Here is a 10,295-nt window from a genome sequence, read left to right on the forward strand (position 1 = left end):
AAGACCACAACTTGGCATTACATATATCTATGGGTTGCAAAGAAGACGCCATGTCCAATGTGCTGGTGGACACTGGGTCATCATTGAATGTATTGCCAAAAACCACTCTTACAAAGCTGTCATATCAAGGGCCTCCCATGAGGCTGAGTGGAGTAGTTGTGAAGGCTTTCGATGGGTCTCGCAAAACTGTGATTGGAAAGGTTGATCTCCCAGTCAAAATTGGACCAAGTGATTTCCAGATTACCTTCCAGGTTATGGACATTCACCCATCGTACAACTGTCTCTTAGGCAGAACTTGGATTCACGAGGCAGGCGCCATGACATCCACCCTACACCAGAAATTGAAATTTGTGAAGAATAAGAAGCTGGTGGTGGTAGGGGGAGAAAAGGCTCTCCTGGTTAGCCATTTGTCTTCCTTCTCATATATAGATGCTGAGGATGAAGTTGGAACCCCATTCCAAGCTTTATCTATTGCTGAGCCTATTGAGAAGACAACTCCTTCATTTGCTTCCTACAAAGATACAAAGTTGGCCATTGAGCGTGGTGCAACCGCTGGATTAGGGAAAATGATTGAGCTAGAAGACAACAGGTCCCAGGCTGGCATAGGTTTTTCTTCTGGTGCTTTCAACAAGCAAGGTTTATTCAAGAGTGGAGGTTTCATTCACACTGGTCAAGACGAGGAGGCTGTTGCCATTTTGGAGGAGGATGCAGAGGATTCTGACAACTTCATTATTCCTGGGGGGATCTGCAATAATTGGGTCACTGTGGATATTCCAACAGTCATCCATAAGTCAAAGTAATGCTCATTGTGTTTAAAAGCCCTTCTCCCATGCCAAAAGGAGGAATGATGACATTTGTTGGCACCTAAATTCAATGATATTTTCATTCAATAAATTCATGTTAAATGTTTGTTTTTCCAATTATTTTCCCTTTTTTCTTTTGCATGAAATTGGTGATCACATAAAACCTAAAATAAAAATAAAAATAAATAAAATAATAATAATAATAAAAATAAGAATAAAATCAATCTTTCATCTGCATAATGATTTGCCTTGTTTGAATTCTAAAGCTTTTGTATCCAAAATCATTATGCAGGTTAATCAAACCCATTGAACATAATGATCCAACACCATCTCCCAATTTTGAATTCCCTGTATTTGAGGCGGAAGAAGATGATGTTGAAGAGATTCCTGACGAGATAACCCGTCTGCTTGAGCATGAAGAGAAGATCCATCAGCCGCATCTTGAAAATTTGGAAACAGTCAACTTGGGGTCTGAGGAGTGTGTGCGAGAAGTGAAGATTGGGGCACTCTTGGAAGAATCTGTTAAGAAGGGATTGATTGAATTGCTACGAGAATATGTCGAAGTCTTTGCCTGGTCATATGAGGACATGCCTGGTCTAGATACAGATATCGTGCAACATTTCTTGCCTTTGAAGCCTGAGTGTGTGCCTGTGAAGCAGAAGCTCAAAAGAACTCATCCCGATATGGCAATGAAGATTAAAGAAGAAGTTCAGAAGCAAACTGATGTGGGGTTTCTGGTGACCTCTACATATCCTCAATGGGTGGCCAATATTGTGCCCGTGCCTAAGAAAGATGGAAAAGTTCGGATGTGTGTGGACTATAGAGACTTGAATAAGGATAGCCCAAAAGATGACTTCCCTCTACCACATATTGATATGTTGGTAGAAAATACATCTAAACTCAAGGTCTTCTCGTTTATGGACGGATTTTCCGGATATAATCAGATCAAAATCGCGCCGAGGATATGGAGAAGACAACATTCATCACACCTTGGGGAACATTATGTTATCGAGTGATGCCCTTCGGTTTGAAGAACGCCGGAGCCACGTACCAACGCGCTATGACTACCTTGTTTCATGACATGATGCACAAGGAGATCGAGGTTTATGTTGATGATATGATCGTTAAGTCAAGAACGAAAGTAGAACATGTAGAGCACCTATTAAAGTTGTTTCAGCATTTGAGAAAGTACAAGCTTCGTCTGAATCCCAACAAGTGTACATTTGGAGTCCGTTCTGGCAAGTTATTGGGCTTTATTGTCAGCGAGAGAGGTATTGAGGTTGATCCTGCAAAGGTCAAAGCAATATAAGAGATGCCTGCGCCCAAAACTGAGAAGCAAGTCCGAGGTTTTCTTGGCCGCTTGAATTATATTTCCAGATTCATATCCCACATGACTGCCACATGTGCGCCGATATTCAAGCTCCTCCGGAAAGATCAGTCTCATGATTGGATCGAGGATTGCCAGAAAGATTTTGACAGTATTAAAGAGTATTTGTCTGAGCCTCCGATCCTATCTCCACTCGTGGAAGGGAGACCCTTGATTATGTATCTAACTGTTCTTGAAGACTCAATGGGTTGTGTCCTTGGTCAGCAGGACGAATCAGGAAAGAAAGAGTATGCTATCTACTACTTGAGCAAGAAGTTCACCGATTGTGAATCTCGATATTCAATGCTTGAGAAGACATGTTGTGCTCTGGCTTGGGCTGCTAAGCGCTTACGCCAATATATGTTGAATCATACGACTTGGTTGATATCCAAAATGGATCCAATCAAGTATATCTTTGAGAAGCCTGCTTTAACTGGGAGGATTGCCCGGTGGCAGATGTTGTTGTCTGAGTATGATATCGAGTATCGAGCTCAGAAGGCTATTAAAGGTAGTATTTTGGCAGACCACTTGGCACACCAGCCGATTGAGGATTATCAGTCAGTGCAGTATGACTTCCCAGATGAGGAGATTCTGTATTTGAAAATGAAAGATTGTGATGAGCCTATTGTAAGACCCTAATTTTGTCCCTAAGATCCCTCATGACATCATACTTTGCTCTTGCATAGCCTCAAGGATCATTGAGCATCTTGGTTCCCTTTGCCTTTGGGTGGGACTCTTTGTGAGTGGTTGGAGATCACCAAGCATGTTTGAATTGTATATCATTGCTTTTCTCATTTTATTCACTAACCAAAAGCACAAAAATATGTCACTAACATCTTTTGTTTGTAGCTTGAGTAATCACAAGGCCAAAAGCTTCAAGGAGGTCATTGGTACAAAGACATGGCCAAAAGGAGGTGGAAGCAAGCATGGTAATGGTTCCCAAAGCTCTCATCCATCAAATATTCCTCCCTAGTATCTCAATTCATCATGTTTGATCAATGCAAGTCAAAGGGTTTGAGGTTTGCTCCCCAGAGAAACCCTAATTCATCTATGCACCACAAGTCCTTGCTCATGAAGCAACCTCAGCCCATGGTCAAATATAATTAAGGGAAGTTCTTTAATTCATCATTTCATGCATATTTGAACTTATTTGAGTATCCTCAATCATAAATTCATCAAGGTATGAGTCATGGACTTGAGAAGTTGATCAGTCAATTCATCTGACTATTTTGAAATGCACTGAGACCTAACTTTTTATGTGTTGGTCAACTGGAGATGGTTCCAAAATAAAAAATGTTCTTAAGGACAATATGAACAACGTTCATGTTCATAAAAAATTTATTTGAAGCATGGAAGACTATCTTCCATTCCAATACATTATAGGTCATTTTGATTGAAACCCTAATTTTAGGTCAACTTCCCAAGGACATAACTCACTCATTTTTTATGATTTTTAGGTGGGATCAAATGAATTGGAAATCTTACGATGTCTACTTCAAATGTTATGTTGAACAAAATTTCAAAATCGCAAAAAAAATACATGTGATAATGCAAGACATTATAGGTCTTTTTGGGTCAAAGGCATTAAAAGTCAAAAAAGTCCAACTTCAAGTGTCCATAACTCTTTCATCAAAAATCCAAATGATGCAAAATTTAAGTCCATTTTGATTGTCTTGAAAATATCTACAACTTTGATGTTGGAGGGTTTTTCATTTGAAGCTTTCATCATCAAAACAGAAAGGCTTGAAAGTTGGCCAATTTTAGAAACCTTGCCTTGACATGTTTTGCACATCACACTTTAAACTCAAATTTCACTAATTTCCAAGGCCCAAATGAAGTTTTGATCAACATGACATTTGTTCCTTATGCAATAAGCCTTCCAACCATTACTCATAAGCTTGCATTTTGATTTTGGACATGGCATTTTCGAAGGCTTCAACGAAATAGTGCATTTTATGAAAATCATTCCAATTGGCATGCATGATCCATTAGCATCCAATCTACACATCCAATTCATATTTGGTGATGTATATCTTGCAATTCCAATCAGAATTGATCCCTCCATGCGCCTGTACAGGCTCATGCATGGAGGCCCTCTTCTCCCATGCACACGAGTTTGATGATGCTTGCAGCTCCCTCCATCTATAAATACAATGCCTTGCCCTCTCAATTCTTCAACCTGAAGGCGCCTAAACCTCTGCTGAATTGAATCCCCACCCTCACACCAAAGGAACTCTCTTTTTTCTCTAAAATTTTTAGATCTAGAATTCAGTTTCCTCGACTGTTTTCTTAGATCTAAAAGTTCCTAGATCTCTTCACCTTGATCCATAGAACTTCTGTTTTAGCAAGGCAAGCGAGGTATTGTGCTCAAATCCCCAGAACTCAAGCTTGCACTTCAGCTGGTAATTTCCTCGATTCTCTTCATCCATGGACCTTTTTGCTTGGATCTAATGTTGGCTGAAGTCCTCTCAATAGAGGCATTTGATTTGTGCTTTCAATTTTGCAAAAACATGAAGTTCATGATGAACACCATCATACTTCCAGCTCTGATTTCTCCATTTATAGGGATCTAGAGTGGAAGTGCATGGTATGTGATGTACATCACTTCCTCTTTCGATTTATATATAGATCGCCTCATTTGGTGGCCATTTGCGTTTCTGCAATTTTTTGAAGTGGCCGGAGGTTGGCCGGAGAAGACGGTGGCGTTGGCCACCGTCTGGTCTCCAGTTTGAATCGTGGCCGTCCATTTACGTTTCCAGATTTAATCCTGGCTGTCCAACATTATGACTTATTTTAATGCACTATGTGATTCAGTTGACTAGGGTGTATGGTGAGCGTGCGCTTCTTGGCCACGTGATGATCCACGTCAATTAATGAAAGTGCATCAGACGACCCACGCTTTTCCATCTTTTTTAATTATGATTTTATTTTCCATTTTATTTTTTAATTCCATTTCATTTTCTAAAATTCATATCTCTCTCATTATTGGTCCAAAAATTATGGGACCAATTGCATTATTTCTCTTTTAATTTCTAGTTTCTAAAAATGATTTTTTTATATTTTTTATTTTATCATTTGATATTTTTTGTGAACTTTCTCTTTTCTGGTTATTTTTAATTCATTTTAAATAGTTTTTGATATTCAAAAAATACAAAAATATTTTCCTAACCTATTTGAATGATGATGGATCTACGAAAAATATTCTCATCAATTTTTGAATTGATTTGAGATTTATTTGAGATTTTATTTCAATTAGGTTATTTTTATTCATTTTTAATTGATTAAAAATAGTTTCTGACGTTTAAAAATGTTGAAATTTTTTGTCAAACTTTGTTTGACCTTGTTGAACTTAAGATAAATCACTTGGACCTTTCAAGGTTGATTTGAAGTGATTTTGAAGTTTGGCCTTTCTTTAATATTTTAATTCAAGTTTATTTTTAATATTAAAAAATGCCAAAAATAGTTTATTCATTTCTTGACTTCCAATCTCCATCTCACTTCTATTTTTGATTGTTTGACCTTGACTTACAATGTCATTGGTCAACATATGATGATTGGTACATGATATTTCATTTAATGCATTTATATTTCTTTACTTTTGCCATTTCCATTCTCCTTCTTCATCTTCTTCTTCTTCTTCTTTTCTTCTTGATCAATGAGTTGAAGGTTGATAAGTTAGCATTGGTTAGGGAGACTTAATCTTCCTTGATCCAAATCTAATTCATCTTGATCAATTGATCAAGTGAATGGCTTTTCATTAAGGATAGGTTGTTTCCTAAATCATGCAAATGGCTTAAACCAATACAAGATCAATTCTCTTCTTCTTTTTGGCATGGCAAGTTGTTGGGACTTGGTTCAGTAATCAAGATTCCTAACTTGTGTTTGTTGCCTACATTGTTATTGACCGGCCTCAGATAGTTGTGACTTCTACATAAGTCCAATTACGATTGCTTAACATAGCGCTAAATTTTGCCTTATGGCATACTAACCATTAACCATTAACAACTAACTTTTACTTTATGCAATTTACTTTTATGCAATTTACATTTCTTGCACATATTATTCATTTGCTTTTTCCTTTGCTCATTGGAGCACATGTTTATGTTAATGCCATTTACCTTTTGCCCATTTGGGTTTATAATTGTGAATATATCTTTTGTGCTTGTGTTTGTCTGTTTGTTGTGAACCAAATGCCAAGAATTGGACAATATGGACTTAGAATTTAGGACCTTACCCAAGCACTTGGAATTTGAAGAGCAACTAGGCATTAGGCCTTTAGACTACTATAAAAGTCAAAGAGCAACTAGGCATTGGGACTTTAGAGTGCTATAAAAATTGAAGAGAACTTTGAAAGGACCATATTCTAACCTCCCTCTTGTCCATTCTTTGATTTGTTTATAGAACTTTTTGATGTGTGTTTTCTTGTGCTAGGGGATTCCAACCTTGAGTAACTTTGAGGAACCATTACCATGAGAATCCAAAGTGAAAGAAACAAAAGCCATTGGAGGATTCTTAGAAGCATGATTTGTGTGTTTGTTTTGCTTGAAATATTTGCTTGTGATTGCTTATTCCAAAGGATGGGAGCTACTTGGATCATCAATATGATCTCAAGAGGGGAACTCCTAGCGTGGTTTCATTTCTTATCCCTCATCTTTTTGTTTCACTTAGAACTTAGCCATTCTTCTTCTTCTCTCCACTCTAACTCAAGCCAAAACTTTTTGTGCAAACATTTCACTTGTTTTCAACATTAGAAACCTAAGCCTTATGCTTTTGATTTTCAAACTTTCTTTTCATAATACTTATGTTGAATTGAACTTTTAAGTCAAATTTGACCATTTTGTATGTACTTCTAATTGGTAAATATAACCCATTCAAATGTCTTTGTGGTTCCAATGGCCACTTTCTTAATCAAGTCTTTCATAACCTTTAGCTATTAGGTTTGAGTTATCTTTGTGGTAGATGTAATACTCACCTATATCCGTAGTGATGGACAATGAGTCTTCCATGCTTATTATAGGGTTAACCCCTCACTAGCATGTTGAAGCTATCCTCATATGGTGGATTTGTGGTTTGGTTGAGTTTTCTCCCTTTGATAACAAAAGACCTTAAGGCTTTTGGACCAATCAATTCACCAACTTTGTTTTGAGATTTTTACCCCGAACTACGAGGTTTTGATCCTAATATTTTTATAAGATGGTACGTAGGCAATGGGTTTATCCATTCAAACACAAAATGTAAATAAACTTGTATATTCTTTTCTCATCCCTTTAATCATTGTTTGCACAAACAAACTTTCACAAAACAACAACCTTTACAACAAATATGAAAAGGGCTCCCTAGGAGTACCTAGGATGTTTTGGGTGCCTAACACCTTCCCATTACATAACCAACCCCCTTACCCAGATCTCTGTTTCTTTTACTAGTTTTTTTGTTAAAACTTTTAGGTTTTTGTTCGCTTTCTAACCATTCCTTTGGATAAATAGAAGTGCGGTGGCGACTCGACTTGTATGATTTACCTTGGATTTAGTTAATATCTCTAATGATAACGAATACCCCGCTACAGAAAAGTGGCGACTCTGCTGGGGACTAGTTCTCAGTGGGTTTAGCCTACTTTTCATTTTGGTTGTATTGTATTATATATTTGTTTTGTGACATATTTTTGTGCAATTTGGGATTACTGTATTGTATGTAATGTTTGAATTGCTTGAATATTAATTCCTTGTATGCTTGGTGATCTTTGTGAGATGAGTTCTATACCCGGACTCGAGTGCTTCTAGGATAGGAGAATGGCATAGTCTTGTTGACTTGTGTGGAGTTATTCCTTAGCAAGTTGACTTGCAAGTCCATTCACTTGGTGGAGGTCATGTTGGGATCAATAATGTCACACAAGTAAGTTGTGGTTAGACATTACTCTTTCCAATATAGACCTTAGAAGCCAAGGACCTTAGTTTACCAAACCCATCTTGGCCTATACTTAGGATGTAGTGCGAAAGTCGTTCAAGTGTAAGATTTGGTACGATTGTTACACGATACTACACTCATAAGAGTCTCTCTTGAGATTATTTTTGGAATACGAGTATTCGTTCCTCCGATAATATCCGAAAGATGGGATAATGACTATGGGAACCTCTTGTAGAACATGTTTGGCAGGTTTAAACCCTAGTACATTCCCTTTGGGTGGTTCTTAACCTAAACTCCATGCTCGTGACTTGCAACAAACCCTTGACTCATGGTTGATCCGTTCATATATCCTTAATATCAATGGAACTTGGGTGTTGATAAGGTGTAAACCATAATCCACCAAAATGGATGATTGATATTAAGGATAATATGATCCATCCCATGACCTTTGTTTGGTGTGCTTTGCTTGATCCTTGAGTGTGATTGTTGCATTCATGCATTCATGCATTCATGCACCCATTTGCATCAATATTATCAAAATAATAAGGAAACTTTCAAGGAACTTGAGGGGTTTATTTGCAAAATTTTCAGACATGGAAAGACAAAGAAGAAATACAAAGAAGTATAACTTCAGGCAACCAGATCTGAAAGAGTTAAGTAATCTGACATCTTATGTATTAGATCCCTTGGGTTTCAAAGCTTGTTTTGGGAAGCTTCTTCCTCTTTTTGACTACTCAGGTGGATGAAGGATTGATGAGCGTGTTGGTGCAGTTTTATGATCCTTTGTACCGTTGCTTCACTTTTCCGGACTTTCAGCTTTTGCCTACCCTTGAGGAGTATGCTTATCTTGTGGGTATACCTATTCTGGATCAGTTTCCATTCAGTGGTTTGTAGAGTGTCCCTACTTCTCAAGAGATAGCAGACATGTTGCACATATATGAATCTCTGGTTGGTGCTCATATGACTACCAAAGGTGGAATTCAAGGTCTCCCTTCTGAGTTCCTCAATGCTCAAGCTACTATGTATGGGAAAGCCATGAGTGAGGATGCCTTTGAAGCCATATTTGTACTTCTCATCTATGGGTTGGTTTTATTCCCCAACATCGACAAGTTTGTGGACGTGAACACTATTAGGATCTTCTCAGCTCTTAATCCCGTTCCTACTCTATTGGGTGATGCTTATTTCTCTTTGCATATGAGGAATGAAAAGGGTGGTGGCGCTATTGTGTGCTGTTTGCCTATGTTGTATAAGTGGTTTATTTCTCACTTACCTCAGACGGTCGCTTTCAAGGAGAACAAAGGATGTCTACGGTGGTCCACGAGACTTATGTCTCTCACTAATAATGATATCTCTTGGTATAACCGTGCATATGATGGTGTGCAGATTATCGACTCTTGTGGTGAATTCTCCAATGTGCCTCTTCTTGGTACATGTGGTGGGATTAATTACAATCCTGTTTTAGCACGTCGTCAGCTTGAGTTCCCCCTAAAGGATAAACCTAGTAACATTCTGTTAGAGGGTGTGTTCTTTCAGGAGGGTAAAGATCCCCAAGGCTTGAAAGCTAGGATGGTTCGCGCTTGGCGCAAGATTCATAAGAAAGGAAGGAAGGAGTTGGGTCCTAAGAATTGCATCGCTTTGGAGCCTTACACCGCTTGGGTGAGGAAGAGAGCGTCTGAGTATCTCATGCCTTACGAGTATCCGAGACCTACACATATGATTATGGCTGGGCCTTCAACCCTCCCTAATCAAGGAGTAAAGGAGTTGAGAGACGAAGACCATTTACGTGCTTGGATCCGTGAACGCGAAGAGTTGCTCCAGTTGATTAAGGAGAAGGATGCCTTGATAGAGTTTCTTGAGCATCAGGTCATTGATGATCCTGATGATGCATGGACTTCTCTACTTCCTCAGTCTTCCAAATTTTGGAAGAGGAAGTATGATCGACTCGCCAAAGAGAAGGCAGATATGGAGGCAGCTTATGAAGAGGAGGTGAAGAGGCTTCGTGCATCTTATCTTCCTGTGTCCCGAGCATTAGATGATTGTTTCTAGGGATCCATAGGATGATTATTTTCCTTTCCTCTTGTACATGATTGACAATGCTGTACTTCTTTTCCCTGATGTTATTTTATGAGATATTTCCATATGTGATAAAATGCTTAATGTTTCCAAAATTTGCAAATAAAACCCTAAAGTTCCTTTGAATTATAAAAACAAATCATATGCATAAA

The sequence above is a fragment of the Lathyrus oleraceus genome, chromosome 1 (assembly GCF_024323335.1).
Source record: "Lathyrus oleraceus cultivar Zhongwan6 chromosome 1, CAAS_Psat_ZW6_1.0, whole genome shotgun sequence".
NCBI classification, from domain to species: Eukaryota; Viridiplantae; Streptophyta; class Magnoliopsida; order Fabales; family Fabaceae; genus Lathyrus; species Lathyrus oleraceus.